At 43.5% G+C, this 19,447-nt stretch overlaps 1 pseudogene; it reads left to right on the top strand.

Annotated features, from left to right (window-relative positions):
* The first annotated feature begins 8,949 nt into the window (after positions 1-8,949).
* LOC123578014 lies at positions 8,950-10,438 on the top strand (annotated as a pseudogene).
* The last annotated feature ends 9,009 nt before the right edge of the window (positions 10,439-19,447 follow it).

Genomic DNA, 19,447 nt, shown 5'->3' with positions numbered 1-19,447 from the left:
AGTAAGGAAGAGAGAAAGTGCCCGGAATCCCTGTATGGTCTGTGCTAAGTGGACCATTCCTATTGGCAAATGCTTTGATGCCAATCAGTCAGTTCCCAGTGACTGATCATCATCTTGAGAGCTTGAAGAGCCTGCCTGAGCACTCATCGTGTGGACAATATTAATCATAGCAAATAAAGTCCAAGATTTTCATTGAGAAATAATTAAGTTTTTGTGGTTATTGTTAAGGAGATTCCAAGAGTTCAAGTTAAAATATTTATACAGCATTACTTTGCATGATTCGTCCTATCATGCTGTACCTCTGGTATTTTGGTAGGTCTTAATACCTGAATGAGGTACGCATTGGCATTGCATAATTTTCATTGTACAGAAAATGAGAATTTTGGTACACAGAGGTTGAGCAATCGAGCGATCTGTCTAAATTCACCCCAGAGTGGGGACCAGAAGTTGACAGTGAAGTTTTCATAGACTGTGCTCTGACCACTGTGCTCCACTAACCAACTATGTCAGCTGTGCCTTGACATAATTCACCTCTCTCTTTAGGTTTAGACCTTGATATTGTAGTTTACATCATTGGGAAGTTTTGTTTGTAACAGGTTTCCATTTCTATTTAATTACTTGTTGTATAATTCAATGTGACATATGAATGAAGTTTTGAGGATTCTACTAAAACACAGATCCATTAATCACAGCATCATCCTAAAGTAACCTGCCCTTGCACAAGTTGGATTTTATCAACACAAGATTGTGTCACTCTTAACTTTGGCAGCAGAAAGCCTTGTTTGCTGTCCTGCTGGAACACAGATACAATGGACATTAGGGAACAATGTCACTTTGTTCCTAAATCATGATGCATGAAACACTAATATGTGATAAAACATGGCAGGCCAGACGCCAAATAATTACTTATTTCAGATCACATACTCCTTAGTTTTTTAATGCACAAGTTAGTGTAACTACTAGCTATGGGGCAGGATTTGTGCAGTGCGGTAAACTACAAGAGACATACATAACATGGAATGTGACATTTTATGCACAGTAAAAGTTGATCATAGAGACGTGAGTAGTGAGCTTGGGATTGAGGTTAGAATATAGTTAAATCAGAGAGAATAATATACATGCATTAGGTCCTCCCAAGTGTTTTCTGAAACCATAATGAGTGAGTTCACTTTTCCCCAAATGCTGCTTCCCTAACTTGAAGCAGGAAAGCAGTCTCATGGTAACCTTTAGAGCACCGAAAGTGCACATGTTTTCAGTAGAGACACAATAACTGTTTCAAGTGTCTCACAAACCCAAACTAGAGTTTTACAACACACTTTCTTTATTCCAGAAATAAATTCAGATACATGGTTTCTGCACAAAGTGAGGTTATTCTGATAGTTCTGTTGTACTCTTTATTATAAGCATGAAGGCATTATAAGTACATCTCTCATAATACAGTGAATGTAGCCCATGGTTTTTGTAAGGGAATGTGAACAGCACATCAATTTCTTAACTACAGTGTTTGAGCAGCTATGAAAACCCATTTTATTATCACTAGTATCATTCACCAACGATCATTCTTGGTAAGAATTTCATTACATTATATTAGGAGGGATCAGGAATGGGTGTAGGGGCTAGGACACCCATGTCTTCACTTTCTCAGTTCCTTACTGAGGAATTATTCCTCCCTCTCCTCTAGATCAGCCATTGGATCTGTTTCTACCCCAGAAGAATCCTTTTGGTCACACAAGTACTTATTCAGATTTCATTTCCTAAGAACTCTGCCTCTTAGACTGAAATACAAATATTCACTGGAATCTTTCCTGTTGTCAGGACAGTTGGTTCTGTGTGGAGGTCACAACAGCCAGTTCATGTCTGCAAGAGGCAGCCAGACTCAGACAAAGGTTTGTGAATTTGTGACCTCACCTCCCCTGAAAGTGCAATGACCATTTCTCCTATAGACACAGTTACAGTTCAGGCTTGTGGAGCTGAGAATCTTCATGAAAAAACATTTTCCCAGTTGGTACTTATCAGGACCAATTAAAAGTTCCTTCTGAATATCTTCAAATCGACCCTTTTATTTTTTCATGATCTCTAAAGGCTGACAGGTTCTCCTAGGAAAGAGGAAATCCTGAGGTCTGACTCACGGGAGACAGCAAAACAGGTGTATCTCACTGGATTCACTGCTTCCTTCAGAACTTCTCTACCCCAAATCAAATTGAGTGGTAATCTTCAACCCCTGAGCTGCATCATTTTTGAAGTATTCAAGATAAGTGATCTCAGAGAAAGTAACTAAAAACAGTGTCCAGTGACAGAAGAGTAAAAGTGAAAACTTGACATGAGTCATTTATCTTAGAAATGATTGGACTCATTAGTAGAGCTAAATACAAGTTGACTTGGAAATGATGATAGAGAAATTTTATAGAAAAATAGTGTCTCAATCCCAACTGTGTGAGGAAGTCCAAACAAACCAACAATCCATCGAGACAGATGTCCATGAAATGTCTGTCACAAGTGAAAGCACCAGTTTAACAGGCAGATTGTACCATTCTTTGAACGATCAGAGAAGCCAGTGCTACTTAGTTCAGCTGCAGTGAATGGTTAGCAGAGTTCTCTAGACTTATGCTGAAATTTCGTTAGGGAGCATTCACTGAGTATGTAATGAGTGAAGAAACCTAAAGTTAGGAGCCAAAATAGATTCTTGAGGCTTTCCAATAGAGAAGTCACCATTTGGCCTATGTCTGCCATCCCTTCCCCCTGAGCATTTTATTCCAGCTGAGAAGTTAGAGGGACCATGGTCCACACAAGACCACACTCAGAGCTGACACCAGCAGCAGGTTTGGAGGTTCCCCAAACCTCAGTTTCCGTAGGTCTCTAGAAGGACTCACGGAACTCATCGAGAACTGTTCTCCTCACTGTTGTGGTTTATTACAGGGAAAGTGAACAGATGAACATAGGATCGGGAAGAGATGCATGGGGAAGAGTCCAGGAAATGTACCCAGTGTGGATCCCCTCATTGTCCTCTCTCTGTGGAGTCGTGGAGTGTTCCTTTCTGGGGTTGAGTTGGGTTAACATGGACTATTGCCAAACATGGAGTATTGCCAACAATGGAGGCTCACCCAAGCCTTGGTGCCCAGAGTTTTTAGTACAGCTGTTCCATTTACCTTCTGTATGGCTGACCTTAGTCCCCATTATGTCCCCAAGGTGAGCTGATACCTTTCGTCTCCAGCCCTTCCAGAGCTGACATGATACTTTCGGCCTAAAGGCCCATTGTAAATCCCATTGTTAGGCAGTCTGGTGGGGAAGCCTCTAAGCCAAGACACTTCCGTGGGGCAGGACATTAAACACTCAAGAGGTCTCTCCCTGCAGCAGAGGCAAAGGCCACACCTCCCTTTGGGTGTGGTTAATTCTTCTGTACTCACACCGTAGTTGACACATCAGGGAAGAGAGCCATTTGTCTGACAACCCATCTCCAAACACACAAATGCACACACAGTGTTTACTCAGATTGTGTGCAAACATATACATGCACACTTACAGATTCAGACACTGAAATATGTACTGAAATAAGTCCTTCTCTCCCTCACACGCACACTCACCCCATGCAGATGTCCATGTTTCTGACACATTCACGATGCACACGCCCACCAAGATGACATGTCCCACTCGCCCACAGTCACTCACATGGTCACCAGGTGGATATGTATCCCAGTAACGTTTTCGGACGAAAGTTTCATGCATATCTCCAGTCCTGTGAGGCACGACAAGAGGATCCTAATTGCCCTTTGGACTCCTCACCACAGGCCACAATGGCAACATTTAATGTGTTCGACATTGAAAAAGTACTCTGAGCTTTGCCACTGGAAGTGGGGAGTGTGGTGGGAAACTTTGTGTGGGATGTGACTGTTTTGGGTAAGAAGTAGAACGTTGGGAAAAGGGGGCTCAGGAGGGGAGGGTGGGAGTGAGAGTCAGGGGTTAGAAATGTTCGGGAGGAGATGAAGCATTTGGTGTGGTCCCAGGGCACTGAGGGTCCCTGATGGAACAAGGGGACAATCTGTGCCTCGAAATGGAGAGTATAGCACCCGCTGGTCTCTGTGGGGATGAGGGGAGATAATGGGGAGGGAAGAATGCTCATAAGTGAGGGAAGAATGCTCATAAGAATGGGGAGCAGGCCTGGGTAAGAAGCATAGGAGAGTTCATGTCCATAGTATGTTCAGGAGCACAGCAGGAAAGGGGGTATGGATTTATAAGATTGAAACATTCCTTTTTTCCTATTCATTCATTCATTCATTCAATAAGAAAAGGCCAAACATTTGGATGTATCTGCAGTCTCAGAACCTTGACCCCCTACTTTCTCCTACAAATTGGTTGAGAGTTTGTCCGGAGGTGTATGAAAGCAGTATCATTACGCCAATAGAAATAGATCCTGAATTCCCGAAACATTGCTGTTTATTCAATGGAAATGATTAATGACTCATGTTATCAGAACCCTCCTTGTTTCACATTTAAAGCGTTGAATGAAAAAAAATATTGATAGTGATTATCTGGGTAGGGTTCTAAGAGCTTTAAGTTTCTCTGTATTTGGGGGGAATAATGTATAATATTCCTATATTATTGGGAAAACATAGTGATATTTCCTAATAAAAAAAAAAAAGAGTTAAATGTTGGCTCTTCCATACATGGTGGGAAGTGGATAATTGGTCACGTTGCTTTGTGCACATGAGGATGGTCTCAGTGGTTCTTGAGATGGGATGACTTCACCATTTTCGCACATTCTCACATTCTCTGCATACTTGCGAACTTGACCTTCCAAATGGCTGTAACATGCAAGATTCCACCATCCGGATACCCTCTACCTTTTATTAAATGGTCACTGTTCATTTTGAACAGTTGAACTGAAAATGTAAAGTAGAAAATGTAAATCTACATCATACTCTGACCCATGGGGAGGTAAAAGGGGCTACTGTGCCTGAGTTTTGTTGGAGGATCTTGGTACAGTCCGGTCCCCAGTGCTGTAGCAGGATTAGAGATGTTTCTAGGAGGGCAGTGTCTCTGAAGAGAGGAGAGGAGAAACCCATGGTATGACCTTCAGATCAGAGCTGTTTGTGTTTGAATCCCCCCTGTGGCAAAGGACATGGAAAGGTGGCCTTTTCTGCGTTCATGTCCGTCTGCCTGTGGGGAGGCAGGTGGAAGGGAAGGTGTGACAGTTGCTGTGGTTGTCATAACAAGGACCTTATATGGAGTGGCTGAAACAACAGAAGTGTATTATTGTCTGGTCGTTCTAGAGGCTAAACGTCCAAGATCAAAGTGTCCTCAGGCCCGTGCACCCTGTGAAGGTCCTGGGGGGTCTGCTCCAGGCCACTTTCCCAGCTTCTGCTTCCTTGACTGTGGAATCATAACTTCATGTGGTGTTCACCCTGTGTGCATGTCTGCCTCTAAATTTCCCCTTTTTGTTTTTTTTAAATGTTTATTAATTTATTTTGAGAGAGGGAGAGGGAGAAGGAGAGAGAGAGAGCGAGTGAGCACACAGGGAAGGAGCAGAGAGAGGGAGAGAGAGCATCCCAAGCAGGCTCCACACTGTCAGCACAGAACGTGTCTTGGGGCTCCATCTCATGAACTATGAGGTCACAACCCGAGCCGAAATCAAGAGTTGGTCACTTAACTGATGAGTCACCCTGGAGCCCCTAAATTTTCCCTTTTTTGTGGATGCCAGTCATGTTGGATTAGGTGTACCCTTCTCCAGTGTGATCTCATCTTAACTCATATCATCTGCGGTGATTCCATTTCTAAAGAAGGTCGTATTCTTTAGATATTCTGAGCTACCAGGGGATAAGACTTCAGTACATTCATTTTAATTTTTTGTTTGTTTTGTTTTTGCTTTTGTTTTTAAACATTTATTTATTTTGAGAGACAGGGTGCGAGTGGGTGAGGGGCAAAGAGAGAGAGACACACACACAGAATCTGTGAAGCCAACTCCAGGTTCTGAGCTGTCAGCACAGAGCCTGACACGGGGCTCGAACCCACGAACCGTGAGATCATGACCTGAACTGAAGTTGGACACTCAACCTACTGAGCCACCCAGGCTAGCCCCTAGCACATTTCATTTTGATGGGACACAATACAATCCATAAAGGTATGGGTATTTTAATGGCATAAAATAGGCCTCTTTGCAAAGTATGGTTTTTCCAGATAATAACAAAGAGGCCTAGAGATTTGAAGATCAAAGGGAAGAAGTCTGGGGCACCTGGGTGGTTTAGTGGGCTAAGCATCCAACTCTTGATTTTGGCTCAGGTGACGATCTTGGGGTTTGAGAGACTGAGCCCCGCTTCAGGCTCTGCGCTGTCAGCCTAGTGCCTGCTTGGGATTCTCTCTCTCTCTCTCTCTCTCTGGTCCTCCCCCACTTGCTCGCTCTCTCCCTCTCTAAAAATAAATAAACTTAATGGGGCACCTGGGTGGCTCAGTCGGTTAAGCGTCCGACTTCAGCTCAGGTCACAATCTCGCGGTCCGTGAGTTCGAGCCCCGCGTCGGGCTCTGGGCTGATGGCTCAGAGCCTGGAGCCTGCTTCCGATTCTGTGCCTCCCTCTCTCTGCCCCTCCCCCGTTCATGCTCTGTCTCTCTCTGTCTCAAAAATAAATAAAAAAAAAACGTTAAAAAAATTAAAATAAATAAATAAACTTTAAAAAGTCTTTCTCAGACTAATACTGATTACCAGGTCAGATGCCGTGTCCTTTCTTCCCCCTGAGAGGCCATGTGTTTATAACTTAAAACCTTTACTTCTCTCTCTCAACCCTGTCACCCCAGCCCTTGACCTGGACTCTGTGTCTCACTCATGCCCGCTCTCCTGTCCAGCGCTCTCTGTTCTGGGCCCATGGTGCCCTCCTGCCCAGGCTTCTTCTTTCTTTCAGGCTTTGCGTCCTTTCCCACACACCAGTGGTTTCTAGAGGTGCTAGCTAGAAACTTGTAGTTGTTCTTGGTAACTGGCCAGCGGGGAGAAAGTTTGCAAAAATATTCTCAAGTCCTAAGCCTGTCACTGTCAATGCCGCTTCAGGTGAAATGCTAATTGCCATTGTGAGTGGAGGGGGCAGTCACACAGTAATAAACACATCTCAGGGCCCAGCTGCCCATCTTGCACACGCACTCACTTCTCTGACCATCACACAGAGCCCATCATGCAGGCAGCAGGAAGAAGTAGGTGGGTTTTCTCTGTGTTCATCTGAGAGGTAGACTCTGTAAGGGAAGGAACTGTGTCAGGAGTCCAGGTAAGTGACCAGATTGAACAAAGGGGGTTTTCTGCGTTTGAGTCTGGCTCAGTGCCAAAGCCACGGGAAGCTGGATTACCTCCTGAGCCAGGAGCTGAGCTGGTATAGAGAGATGGGGTCCTAGACCTACACCCAACCCTGACGGCTCCTAAGGCGTGTAGTGTAATCCTCACTGACAGTGAGTATGTGGTTTCACCCAAATGGTCAAGAAATCTGATTTTTAATGTGCTTAAGGGCTGTATTTGTGGAATCAGTATGTTGTTCAGTCTATTTTAATGAACCGTAGGCATAATTGTCAGGTTCTAAGGTGCACTTACAACACATCCATATTTGTACTAAATAGTTGGATGCATGTATAGTAATCATCTGGTTGTGTGCAGAAAAAGTGTATCTGATCACTGTTGCTAGAGTTGAAATGTTTTCTCTAACTCTACATCTGTGATGCCTTAAAAGATTAAAGAATTGTATCTCAATTGATTATGGACAGTCTTTTCCCAGTGATGTCAGGGAAACAACTTTTAAGTCAAATATAACTTAGGTTTCAGGGCAAGATTTTTAGGCTCAGATGCATCTTGTGATACTTCTGCTGCCTCAAAATATTATAATCCTGGGACAGCTGGGTAGCTCAGTTGGTTGATTGTCCGACTCCTGGTTTCAGTTCAGGTCATGATCCTAGGGTCATGGATGGGGCCACGCATTGAGTTTGGTGCTGAGCATGGGGCGTGTTTAAGGTTCTCTCTGTGTCTCTCACCCTTTGCCCTCTTTCCCACACATATGCTCTCTTTCTCTCTCTAAAATAAAAAATGAATTTTAAATATTATTATAATACCAACATAATATAATACCAATCCAGATTCCAGATTATTTCACTTATACAATATGCAAAGTTCTTGCCTTAACATCTTTTTCCATGTGTCTTGTATTTCAGTATCTTTCACAAAGCTTGCTATATTGCTACTAATTTTATTTAACTCAGGCATTAATTGTGCGTGTGTATGTGTGTATACATTGGAGACAGTACTAATTTTGTTTCTAATGCACACAGTTTAATCAGACAGTACTTACAGAACTCCTATGTCTTGTGGTATTGCACTTTTGTTTTTGGAATGAAAGCAAATGATTCTTTCTGTTGCGTTTCCAATATTGAGCCCTGTCACATTCATTAATTCCAGGTTGTCACGGGGCAGGAACCTGCAGCGTTGTAGTTCTACAGTCTGTGCATCTACAGTTTACTGAGGTCTCTAGGGTGGGATTTACAGTTAATGTTTACCTATTGAAAAATACTTCATAAATAAGTGGAAACTTGTCAAAAATTTAAAATAAAATAACACCATTATAAATTGAAATGACCATGTGTAGACATAAAACTAATTTAGATCTGGTTTATTTGAAGAACCCAGCTAAGTAGTATTTTTGTATATTATGGATTAAATACACTAACTGTTACCGGCCCCCCAGGTTCCAATTCCTACTCGGCCCCTCAATTGTGAATAAATTCAGAGAGAGCACTTAACGTCTCTGCTTTTGTGGTCCTCATCTTTCCAAGGATTGCAGTGATGCCTGCCTCATGTATTTGTGAGAAATCAGAAGTGACCATCTGGGTGGTCGTTATAACAGTGATTCACACATACTATGTGTTCTGTAATGGTTGTTCATGCATCTCTTGGAAGACCTCAAATGACTGAAGAACTTTAAGTAATTATTTGAAAGTAGGAAGTGTTGGTGAGTGGAGAATATTGGATTTCAGCTGACATGATTCATGTGGCCCCTGCCTCTTATTCCCCACACAGGATCCTCTAGCCCAGAAGACAATATCAGTCACTGAGGACACACAGCATGGCCACCAGGGATCTGGCAGTAGGAGTGATCTTCTTAGTGCAGACTGCGCTTGGAATCCTGGGGAACTTCTCTCTTCTTTACCACTGTGACCTCCTTTCTTTCACTGGGTGTAGGCCAAGGCCCACAGATTTGGTTTTCAAGAAGCTGATTGTAGCCAACATTTTGGTCCTGTTCTCTCTTGGAATACACCATACAGTGCCATCTTTTGGGTGGTATAACATGTTCAGTGATTTTGGATGTAAATTTTTCCCTTATGTTCAGGGTGTAGCCAGGGGTGTGCCCATTGGTGCGACCTGCCTCTCAAGTGTCTTTCAGGCCATCACGATCAGCGCCTGGAACTCCAGATGGGCAGCGCTTAAGGGAAAGCTCTCAAGTGCCTTGTCCCTTCGCTTGTCCTGTGCTGAGTCTTGCAAATACTGGTAAACACGCTGTATCCCATATTTTTGAGTAGTATCCCATACTTTGAGCAACAAAAACATCACAAACAGGAAAATGTTTGGATACTGTTCAGCTGTTTGTTGTGACAAAGCTGGGGACTCATTGTATGCAGCGTTGTTATCATTCCCTGATGTGTTATATTTGGGGCTTGTGCTCTGGGCCAGCGGCTGCATGGTTTTCATCATGGCACAAGCAGGAGGTCCAACAGATTCATCAGACCAATGTCTCTGCCACGTCATCCCCTGTGTCCACAGCCACCAAAACCATTTTTCTCCTGATGAGCCCCTTTGTCTGCTTAAACACCGTTTCTTCTATCTTTAATAGTATTTGGGGTCTTTTTGAAAATCCCAGCTGGGTTCTCTGGATCACTGCTTCAGGATTCACTCTCTGTTTCCCATCTATCAGCCCCTTTCTGCTCATGAGTAGTGACCCCAGGGTATCCACAGTTTGCTTCTCCTGGACAAAGAATATAAAGTCCCCTCATTCTAGGAGTAAGATGTAAATTGTAAGTGTTTCGGTGAGACTCATTTGGTAGTTCATTCCTCACTCTCAGAGTCCCCAGTACAATGATGAGAGGCTAACCCGAGAATGGTAAACATTACATATTGAGCATCTTCTTCAATTAAGCAATAAGTTGCAATAGTATTTGTAATGAAACATAGTTATCTTTAAGTATTCATGTGATTGAAGTTGTGCTAAACGCTTGCAGTGAAAGAGTTCAGAAATTATGCAGTGTAATATCCGGGTCCTGAAACAATCCGGATATCATTGAGAAGGCTTTGAGCGTGTCCATTAAATTTGTCACAGTAAATTTCCCAGAAGTGAAGTAGGCATGGAATTATAAGGACAGGAGCATGAATGGGTGCCTGGCTGGCTCAGTCAGTGGAGTGTGTGACTCTTGATCTCAGGGTTGTAAGTTTGAGCCCCATGTTGTTTGTAGAGTTACTTAAAAAAAATTTTTTTTTTTTTTTCAACGTTTATTTATTTTTGGGACAGAGAGAGACAGAGCATGAACGGGGGAGGGGCAGAGAGAGAGGGAGACACAGAATCGGAAACAGGCTCCAGGCTCTGAGCCATCAGCCCAGAGCCCGACGCGGGGCTCGAACTCCCGGACCGCGAGATCGTGACCTGGCTGAAGTCGGACGCTCAACCGACTGCGCCACCCAGGCGCCCCTTAAAAAAATTTTTAATCTTAAAAATAAAACCAGAAAAAGCATGAAAATGGACCAGGTCATCAGTGACACTGCAGAGAATAGTGCTGGAGGGAAAATAAAGTCAGCAAGTAAAGCTTTGGGGAGCTAGGTATAATTGTGTACATGTCATACCAGAGGGGCGGGAGTCAGTCACGTGAAGTATGATGTTTGGGAGCATGGGAGATGAGCTTGTGGAAACATTTTCAGGGAGAAATGTACAGGTTGGACTGGAGAGGGTAGTGGACAGCATAGAATTACATTTTAGCTGATTCTTTTTTTTTTTTTAACGTTTATTTATTTTTGAGACAGAGAGAAACAGAGCATGAACGGGGGAGGGGCAGAGAGAGAGGGAGACACAGAATCGGAAGCAGGCTCCAGGCTCTGAGCCATCAGCCCAGAGCCCGACGCGGGGCTCGAACTCACGGGCCGCGAGATCGTGACCTGAGTTGAAGTGGGACGCTTAACCGACTGAGCCACCCAGGCGCCCCTAGCTGATTCTTTTCCATTGTCAGGTGATTGTGACAATCTTCAAAGCCAGGAGTTCCGTGGAATTGGCATCTGGAGAAGAAAAATTTCTCTCCTTTGTGAAGGTGATTTGACCATAATGGCAAGAAAGAGTCTTTGGAGGTGCACACTTGAGTCTCCAAAGTGAAGAGAATAGTTTATGGCGGAGACTTCCACTCCATTGGGAGCCCTGAAGGGAGAGCCATTTGAAAGGGAGGGACATGGATCCATTCTATTTATGTGGACTGGAGACCTCTATGCTCCTCCTGGAAGGCATCACGAACAGCATGTTGCTCTTCTTCTGTGGTTCCGAACTACTGCTTGCGGTGCTCACCCTGGCTGCTTTCTCCAGTACGGACAGGATTTGAAGTGCAAAGATGCAGCCAGCAGCCTTTAGGGGCTGAGACCACAGATACTTCCTTCTGGTCTTTGGCCACACCAGTGAGAACTGGTGGGTCAAGTTGTCCTGGGAAGAGTCTCAGGTTTTTGTTGGCTCAGACATTTGGGCAACAAACTGAGCACGAGGCCGGTGGGCGTCCACTCCTCCAGCAGGACCATGAGTCTAAGAGACTGGTCTACACTCCAGTGTTAGGCGGGACAAGGCTGTCCCCTGCTGTCCCTTCTCAGAAGTGGTTCCCTGCTGCCCTCAAATTCTCTGTGCTGCTGTTGGCCAGAGGATCTTGTGTGGACCATGTAGGCTCCTTGGGCCTCCAGCAGGACCGGAGCCACATACCGCCCATATATGCTGTGTCACAGCTGTCCCAGGAGCCCAGAGATCCTGAGGATGGTCAGCTCCCAAAGTGACACAGAAGCCTCTCAGCTGTTTCCTTACAGAAGCAGCACCAGAGGTTTTACGTTGCTTATGGTGTTATTTTTTGACTCTCATCATGAAACAAACATTATTTTCCAATAAATGAGTGTTTTCTGTGAAAGAAAATAAAGGGATAAATTAGTCTATTTAAGGTTAATATAACAGTTTGACATTTGGTTTCAGTGGGGTTTATTTTCTCTTTTCATCTGTGTTTTTGTATGAATTTTTAAATGTAATTTGACGTTATAATTCTATACAATAATTGAGTACTCTTTGGGAAGTTGTATCATTGTTGTAACATTGCTCCTTAGTTTTACCTAGAAATTTTAGCATACATTTAAAAGCTAAGCACAATGTCATTGCATTATGTAGTGTGCAACACTGCCTTTCCAGTAGAAGAACAACACTGTTCTATTTAGCATATCCCATCTTTTTTGAATGGTGAGATTCATTTGAAAAATACAAAGGCCTGGGGTGTCTGGGTGGCTCAGTTGATAGGGTGTCCGACTCTTGATTTTGGCTCAGGTCCTGATCCCAGGGTTATGGGATCAAGTCCCCCATTGAGCTCCACACTGAATGTGGATCCTCCTTGGGATTCTCTCTCTCTCTCTCTCTCTCTCTCTCTGTCTCTGTCTCTCTGCCTCTGGCCCTCTCCCTGGCTTGTGAGTTCCATCTATCTGTCTCTCTCTCTCTCTCTTTCTCTGTTTCTCTAAAAAATTACAAAAAAATCTTTTAAAAAATATAAAGGCACAATCACTGGTAATAAGTATGTAGCTCAAGGAAAGTTCACAAAGTGATCACAGTTGTGTACTTGGCATTTTGTTCAATAAATAGACTATTGTCAAGCCCCAGATGCCCCTGCTCCTTTTCTTATGTCCTCCCCAGATTTTAGGCATATGTTATTATATTTATATCAATTTGTTTGTGAGTTCTTTGATTGACTTTTTACAGAAATATTCATTTTTACTGCTTTTGTGCTCCCTACGTTTATACTGTCACTTAGGATCTCTCCATTGCTCTCAGTGTTCCCCTTTTATATTTTTTGCAGGATACTGGTTTAATGATCACAAATTCCTTTAGTTTGTGTTTGTCTGGGAAACTCTGTCTCTCCTTTTATTCTGAATGATAGCCTTTTTAATAGAATATTTTTGGCTGTGGACTTTGCAAATCAGCACTTTAAATGCATCAGGCCACTCCCTTCTGGCTTGCCAAGTTTCTGTTGAAAAATCTCCTGCTGCCTTATGGGTTACCTCTCATAAGTTAATGACTTCTTTTGTTTTGTGGCCCTTTAGATAAGATTTCTTTCTTTATCAGTATATTTTGCAGATTTAATTACAACAGGTCTTGGGGTGGATCTGCTTTTATTGACTTTTTGAAAAGTTTCTTCATTTATATTGAGAGAGAGACCAAGAGAGAGCAAGTGAGGTGCAGAGAAAGGGAGAAACAGAATCCCAAGAAGGCTCCATGCCCTCAGCAAGGAGCTCGATGTGGGGCTCGACCCCATGAACTGTGATATCATGAACTGCACCAAGGTCAAGAGTCAGACGCTTAACCAACTGAGCCACCCACTCCCCCCTGATTTTATTCATTTTGATGAGAGTTCCCTGTGCCTCCTGGACCTGGATGTCTCTCTCCTTCCTCAGATTAGGGAAATGTTCAGTAATTATTTCTTCAAATAAATTTTCTGCTCCCTTTTCTGTCTTCTTCTGGGAGTCCTGTAATACAAATATTATTATGTTTGAAGGAGTCACTGAGTTCCTAAGTCTGCTCTTGTTTTGTATAAATCTTTTTGTCTCTTGTTCAGCTTTACTTTTCATTCCTCTGTCTTCTAGGTCACTAATTCTAGGCCACTAGGTCACTGCTTCTTCAATCCTGCTATTCCTTCCACCAGATGTGTTTCTCATGTGTTTATTTTTATTTAAAAAACATTTTTTAATGTTTATTTATTTTTGAGACAAAGAGAGAGACAGAGCATGAACAGGGGAGGGTCAGAGAGAGAGGGAAACATAGAATCTGAAGCAGGCTCCAGGCTCTGAGCTGTCAGCACGGAGCCTGATGCGGGGCTCGAACTCATCAACTGATGAGATCATGACCCGAGCCGAAGTCAGGTGCTGAACCGACTGAGCCACCCAGGTGCCCCTCTCATGTGTTTATTGAGCCCTTTGTCCCTGCTGTGTTGTTCTTTCAATACGTATTAAGGCTCTCACTCGTGTCTTCCGGTCTTTCTCAAGTCCGGTGAGTATTCTTATGACCATTGATTTCAATTCTCTGTCAGGTATGTTACTTGTATCTGTTTTGCTTAGATCTCTGGCGGTGGCCTGTCCTGTTACATTGTTTGCGACAGTTGTCTCTGTCTCATCATTTTACCGCCTCTCTGTGTCTGTTTCTGTGCGTTAGGAAAGTCAGCTGTGTCTTCTGCTCTTGAAAGTAGCGATGTATGAAGAGGAGATTCTGGGGTTTGCCCACGGTGCAGTGTCCTCTCCTGACCAGAGCCCGGCACTTTGGGAGAGTATCTTATGCGTATCGCTGACCCCCTGCCGCTGTGTCTGGTTCGCTTTTCCTTTCCGTGTGGTTGTGGGCACTGACTCTCTGCCCGTTGTGGACTGTACCTGCTCTCTGTGGTGTCAGTGGGGCCCTGGAGGCCAGCTGTGAGGGGAAGCGGCTGCCAGGGAATTTGGGAGCCAGGCACCGGTGGTGGCAACTTTGCCCTGGGCCTCCAGTCCTGTGTCAGGTCCCACTGAGCACCGTGACAACTGCAGGCTGTGTACCAGCACTGTCGGGCACGGGGGGGTGGTTCCAGTGTGGGACAGTGACTGAGGGTGTGTGACTGGGTGCTGCCTCTGTGTGGGTCTGTGGGCAACTGTAACAAAATTTGCCCTGAGCCCTTGGCTGAAGTTACAAGTGTCTGTGCAGCCCTGCTTCCTGCGGGTGGCTCTGTGTTTAACTGGGTGGGTGGGAGAGGAAAATGACAGCTGCCAGCTACCTCATGTTTAAAGAAGTCCCCCGACCTGCTCTGAAACCACCATGAACAGATCTGCCTCCCTTTTCCCCTGGCAATGGGTAAACTGCCATGTTCGTGTGCCTCTCTGTGCAGGCTGCTATCTGTTTAATGGCTGGGACTCAGCCATTACTCACCCCCCCAGCTCACCCAGGGCTGAGTGAGCTGACTGTGTAAGCTCCAGCCTTCAAGTCCCACTGGGTTTTGCAAACTCACAGAATTCAGCCCCTCTGGTTTTTAAAGCCAAACGTTATGGGGATTAGTCTGACCGATGTGAACACGCCAGTGTGAGGGCCTGTTTCTCTGTCCTCCCTGTGAGCGGAGCTCACTCTGTTCTGTCGGCAGCCTCCTTCTGCCTTTGTGACCTTCCTAGTCTTTCAAATGTACCTTCTTTATATTTACTTGTGGAGATTGCTCTGCCAATCTTCGGATCGCTCTCTGATATATTGACCTGGATGTGCATGTTGTCTAGTTGTAAATGCGGGATGTGGTGATCTCCTCCTACGCTGCAATGAGTTCCCAAGCTCCTCCGTCCCTGACATTTTGATCTCTGCAAGAGGACATCCGCCACCCATTAGCCATTCACGCACATTCCGACCTCCCACGTTGTGGGAACTACTGATGTGTTGTCCATCTGTTTGAATTTGACTCTTTTGCATATAAATGGAATCACATAATATGTGGCCTTTAGCTTCTGGTGTCTTTCCCTTAGCATAGTGTTTTCAGGGTCGATGCATGTTGTACTATATGTCAGTATTTCAGTCCTTCTAATGGCTGAACAATATTCTCATTGTATGTTTACACATTTTGTTTCCTCCTTTGGCTTTTCTGAATAGTGCAGCTGTGAACATGTTTGTATATCTCTTTTGGAACTTTTTTTTTTTTTTTTAATTTTTTTTTTGTTTGTTTATTTATTTTTGAGACAGAGAGAGACAGAGCATGAACAGGGGAGGGGCAGAGAGAGAGGGAGACACAGAATCGGAAGCAGGCTCCAGGCTCTGAGCCATCAGCCCAGAGCCCGACGCGGGGCTCGAACTCCCGGACCGCGAGATCGTGACCTGGCTGAAGTCGGACGTTTAACCGACTGCGCCACCCAGGCGCCCCTCTTTTGGAACTTTTATTTCAATTCTCTTTTATACTGAATAATAATTGACATATACCATTATAATAGTTTCAGATTTTATTTGTGTGTGTGTATGTGAGTGTGTGTGAGTGTGTGTGTGTGTGATGAGAACTTCTAAGATCTAGTCTCTTAGCCACTTTAATATTTTTCTTAATGTTTTATTTATTTTAGAGAGAGAGAGAGGGTTAGTGGGGGAGGGAGGAGAGAGAGGGGACAGAGGATCCGAAGTGGGCTCCTTGGTGATAGCAGAGAGCCTGATGCTGGGCTTGAACCCAAGAACTGCAAGATCATGACCTGAGCCAAAGTGGGGTGCTCAACAGAGTGAGCCACCCAGGTGCTCCTTAACCACTTTAAAATAAGCCATATGGTGTTGTTAACCATAGTCACCATGTGATACATTACATTTCAATGTCTTATTTATTTTATACCTGGAAGTTTGTATCTTTGACCCCCTTGACCCCTTCATTTCTTTAGACTTACATACATAGGAGTGGAATTTCTGGGTCACCTGGTAAGTCCTTGTTTGACTTACAGAGTAACTGCCACTGCATTTTCCATAGTGGCTGAAACATTTTCCATCCTTCTGGTAACATATGAGGGTTCCATTTTCTCTACATTCTCACCAACATGTGTTATCTTTAAGTTGTTTTTTTAAAGAATCTTTTTTAACGTTTATTTATTTTTGAGACAGAGAGAGACAGAGCATGAATGGGGGAGGGTCAGAGAGAGAGGGAGACACAGAATCCGAAACAGGCTCCAGGCTCTGAGCGGTCAGCACAGAGCCCGACGTGGGGCTCGAACTCATGGACTGCGAGATCATGACCTGAGCCGAAGTTAGACGCTTAACCGACTGAGCCACCCAGGTGCCCCAAGTTGTTTTTTTAAAATAATACTCATTGTAGTAGGTATAATGGGGTATCTCATTGTGGTTTTGTGCCTTTTTTATTATGGTAAAATATACATAACATAAAATATATGTAACACTTTTACCATATTTAATTGTATACTTCAGTGGTATTCCTGTATTGTGCCATCATCATCAGTATCCATTTCCAGCATTTTTAAATCATCTCAATCTAAAACTCCATACCCTTTAAGCAATAATTTCCCATCTTCCCTCCCCCAGTTGCCAACAAGCATGATTTTACTGTGTGTCTATAAATTTGGTATCTCTAGGTACTTTGTTTAAGTGGAATCATACCTTATTTATCCTTTTGTGTCTGACTTACTGGATATAGCATGTCTTTCAGGTTCATCCAGGTTGTAGCCTCTACCATAATTTCGTTGTTATAGAAGGCTATTTATATTCCATTCTCTGTGTGTATATGTGTGTATCATATGGTAGACTCCACCAAAAAATTACTAGAAGTGATAAATGAATTTGGTAATGTTGCAGGTTACAAAATCAATGTGTAGAAATCTGTTGCCTTTTTATATAGATGAATAATGAAACAGCGGAAAGAACTTAAGCAAACAATTTCCCTCGTCTCTAGTTACGACCCTGCAGTTGCACCACTAGGTGTTTACTCAAAGAATAAAAAAAAAAAAAAAAGAATATAAAAATATTAATTCAAAGGATTCCATGCACCTCAATGTTTATAACAGCATTGTCAACAATTACCAAATTATGGAAACAGCCAAAATGTCCATCATCGGATGCCTGGATAAAAAAGATATGTATATTATTTAGCCATAAAAAAGAATGAAATCTTGCCATTTGCCGCAACATGGATGCCTCTAGAGAGTATTGTTCTAAATGAAATAAGGTATTTAGAGAAAGACAAATACCATATTATTTCACTTTAATGTGTAATTTTAATAGTTTTTTTTAAGTTTATTAATTTATTTTGAGAGAGGGACAGAGTGTGTAAGTAGGGAAGGGTCAGAGAGAGAGAGTATTCTAGCAGGCTCCCCTCTATCAGCACAGAACCCGACATGGGCCTTGAATTCACGAACTGTGAGATCATGTCCTGAGTCAATATCAAGAGCCTGAGGCTCAGTCAGCTGAGCTACCCAACTGCCTCTTGTATGTGGAATTGAAGAAACAAAATAAGTGAGCAAAAGGGGGAAAAAGAGAGAGAGGAGTACACCAAGAAACAGACTCTTAATTATTGAGAAAAACTGATGGTTACCAGGGGGAAGTGGGAGGGGGATGGGTTAAATAGGTGATGGGGAGCAAGGTATGCAATTTTGTGATCAGTACCGGGTGTTGTATGGAAGTGTTGAATCAGTATATTGTACACCTGAAACTAATATTGCACTGTATGTTAACTAACTGGAAGTTAAATACAAACTTTAAAGTTTCATTTATTTATTTTGAGAGAGAGAGAGAGCAAGCGTACACATGTGACCAAACACAAGTGGGCAAGGGGCAGAGAGGGAGAGCATGAGAGAGAGAATCCCAAGCAGTTTTCCTGGTGACAGCACAAAGCCTGATGTGGGGTTCGATCAAATGAACCATGAGATCATGACCTGAGCCAAAATCAAGAGTCAGAGGCTTAACTGATTGAGCCACCCATGTGTCCCATTAAACACAAACTTTAAAAATGAAAACATTGCCATTTACAATTGTACCCAAACTAATAAGACACCTACAAATAAACCTAACCAGAGGCAAAAGTCTTTCACTCTGAAAACTGTAAAACATTGATGAAAGAAATAGAAGATGGCACAAAGAAAAGGAAAGACATTCTACACTCATTGATTGGAAGAACAAATAATGTTAACATGTTCCTACATAGGGTCCACCATAGAAAGACATGCAGCTATGCTTTAAGATGCTGTATTGACTTTTTGGGGTGCCTGGGTGACTCAGTCTGTTAAGCATCTTGATTTCACCTCAAGTCATGACCTCATGATTTGTGAGTTTGAGCCCTGGATCAGGCTCTGTGCTGACAGTGCAGGGCCTGCTTCTGGCTTGGGATTCTCTCCCTCTCTCCTTGCCCCTCCCTCACTTGTACTGGCGCTCTCTCTCTCTCTCTCTCTCTCTCTCTCTCTCTCAAAAGCAAATGGAGAAACTAGAAAATGATTTTTATTTATTTATTTAAAAAAAATTTTTTTTCAACGTTTATTTATTTTTGGGACAGAGAGAGACAGAGCATGAACGGGGGAGGGGCAGAGAGAGAGGGAGACACAGAATCGGAAACAGGCTCCAAGCTCTGAGCCATCAGCCCAGAGCCTGACGCGGGGCTCGAACTCACGGACCGCGAGATCGTGACCTGGCAGAAGTCGGACGCTTAACCGACTGCGCCACCCAGGCGCCCCAGAAAATGATTTTTAAAACAATGCTATATTGACTTT

This window comes from Leopardus geoffroyi, chromosome E2, assembly GCF_018350155.1.
Source record: "Leopardus geoffroyi isolate Oge1 chromosome E2, O.geoffroyi_Oge1_pat1.0, whole genome shotgun sequence".
Classification (NCBI taxonomy): Eukaryota; Metazoa; Chordata; class Mammalia; order Carnivora; family Felidae; genus Leopardus; species Leopardus geoffroyi.
Note: the sequence above shows the minus strand (reverse complement) of the source record. Positions and strands in the feature narration are given on the sequence as shown.